General features: G+C 43.8%; 1 protein-coding gene and 1 long non-coding RNA gene across 4 annotated transcripts in view; one reads left to right on the top strand and one right to left on the bottom strand.

Moving 5' to 3' along the window:
• LOC138950262 (uncharacterized) overlaps positions 1-2,500 on the bottom strand; it is a 323,654-nt gene that overhangs the window by 57,173 nt on the left and 263,981 nt on the right. The gene's annotated exons all lie outside the window — the stretch shown is intronic.
• Positions 1-2,500, top strand: part of LOC138950270 (uncharacterized) — a 10,295-nt gene that overhangs the window by 4,242 nt on the left and 3,553 nt on the right. The gene's annotated exons all lie outside the window — the stretch shown is intronic.

The following is a 2,500-nucleotide window of genomic DNA, read 5'->3' as shown; positions in this document are numbered from 1 at the left end:
CTCTCTCTCTCTCTCTCTCTCTGTTGCCATGACTGTGCAGAATGTTTATGGTATGAAGGGTGTGTTCGCTTAGTGTTAGAGTCAATAGGTACTCTCTCTCTCTCTCTCTCTCTCTCTCTCTCTGTTGCCATGACTGTGCAGAATGTTTATGGTATGAAGGGTGTGTTCGCTTAGTGTTAGAGTCAATAGGTACTCTCTCTCTCTCTCTCTCTCTGTTGCCATGACTGTGCAGAATGTTTATGGTATGAACAATAACAATAACAATAACAATAACAGCACTTTATTGTCCATTAAAATATTACATAAAAATGGAAATTTTTCTTCGGCACACCCTGTCTGCCTGTAAACGATTATAACAACAATTGTATAGGACGACACACATAAAACATAAAACATAAAAGGGATACAATCAATATGATATTGCACTATGTAACTCTCATATCACAGGAGTTGGGTTTCACAGCCGAGTAATCACATTACAAATATTTCCCACACACCTTCACATGTACACATTGTTTGAAGGGTGTGTTCGCTTAGTGTTCGAGTCAATAGGTACGCTGGATAATTTACTGTTTTCTCTGCCCTGCACTATCGAACGTTTCTTTCTCCCGTTAAGGGCGTTTTTTTCGTTCTACGGCGGAGTACCTTTTTTTTAATATTCTGGTGAGATCGATGGCACTGCAAGCAACGGTGTTTTCACTCTTTGGTAAAACGGCTGGTCTATTGTCTTTTGATTTTGTTGTTTTCATTTTCTGTTGTTGGTGGTTTTTAGTTTTCCCGTTTCTGTTGGTGACCTACATGTCCATCGTTCTCTCTCTCCTTCCTCCTGTTGGTGACCTACATGTCCATCGTTCTCTCTTTCCTTCCTCCTGTTGGTGACCTGCATGTCCATCGTTCTCTCTCTCCTTCCTCCTGTTGGTGACCTACATGTCCATCGTTCTCTCTCTCCTTCCTCCTGTTCTGTCTTCCTTGTATTCTTTCTGTAGTTCCTTTTTCTCCTTCATCCAGGTCTAGCTCATTTTTCTGTTCTCTTTTTCTTTTGGTGGTCGGTTGGATGTATGACCCCAAAAAATGCAACCGACAAACCAAATGATAACCATGTGACCCTCCACCACGGAATGAGTCACATGTCACCTCGCGCGGTTCTGCGCTAGGCTTGAAAAAGTCTGGGGGATGTCTGGTAACAGTGTGAGGGTCACCTTAGTCACAGGCTTGTAACTCAAACAGTTTTCGCTCTTTTCTAAAACAATTTTCTTCACTGGATAGAGCATACAAAACTCTTTAGGAAAATGTAAAAATATGAAAATCATGCAAAGGTGACATGCGACTCCTTCCGTGGTGGAGGGTCAAATATCTGTTGACCGAACGACTTCATACTTAGTATACATGAACTTCAGAGTCTGCATGACCAGTCGATCAAGTTGCAAGTATGTAGGTCACATGGTCCGACTTTTGTACTCTTTCGAAGAAAAAAACGCCATTCGGGAATCGACTCAACAGTATACGAGGTTTAAAATACTGTTGAGTCGGTTCCGGAATGGCGATATTTTTATATACGAGGTTTAAAATGACGGGCGCTGTGGCGGGGTGGTAAGACGTCGGCCTCTTAATCGGAAGGTGGAGGGTTCGAATCCCGGCCGCGGCCGCCTGGTGGGTTAAGTGTGGAGATTTTTCCGATCTCCCAGGTCAACTTATGTGCAGACCTGCTAGTGGCTTATCCCCCTTTGTGTGTACACGCAAGCACAAGACCAAGTGCGCACGGAAAAGATCCTGTAATCCATGTCAGAGTTCGGTGGGTTATAGAAACACGAAAATACCCAGCATGCTTCCTCCGAAAGCGGCGTATGGCTGCCTAAATGGCGGGGTATAAACGGTCATACACGTAAAATTCCACTCGTGCAAAAACACGAGTGTACGTGGGAGTTTCAGCCCACGAACGCAGAAGAAGAAGAGGTTTAAAATGAAGCGGTAGCCAAAGTAAGCCGCTTAAAGGTATCGCTCCCTGGGGGCTGATTGGACGGACCGTGTGTACGATATCCAACCTTACACAATCAGTGAGCTGAATACAGCAATGGCAGGCAGGATCAGGGCATGTCCCAAGGAGGAATGCGTTCATGTCATTGATGAAATGTGCGCACCATTGCGCAAGTGTGACTTTACAACGAAGGGGGTCATTTTCCATTCATTTGAGTTAAGGAAATATCTTCATAGTTGTTTCGCATGAACTTCAGTTTGTCCGCAAAGTTTTCTGTACGTAGCTAATATGTTCCGACTTTTACGGTCTCTCCAAAATGTGTTCCAAATGATCCTTTAACATTGTTCATGACACGAACATGTTTCTGTCTGGGATTGCCCTGAACCTAGCTGTGACTTCAGTCTTCAGGTCACCGATGATCTGGAGGTGAAAGGGGTGTGTATTGATACTCATACAGTCAGATAATCCAAAAGGCAAAAGTCTGGAGGGTTTATTTTAGGAAGTACGGAAACTGCTGAATATGAA

Source organism: Littorina saxatilis, linkage group LG16 (genome assembly GCF_037325665.1).
Source record: "Littorina saxatilis isolate snail1 linkage group LG16, US_GU_Lsax_2.0, whole genome shotgun sequence".
In the NCBI taxonomy this organism is placed as follows: domain Eukaryota; kingdom Metazoa; phylum Mollusca; class Gastropoda; order Littorinimorpha; family Littorinidae; genus Littorina; species Littorina saxatilis.
Note: the sequence above shows the minus strand (reverse complement) of the source record. Positions and strands in the feature narration are given on the sequence as shown.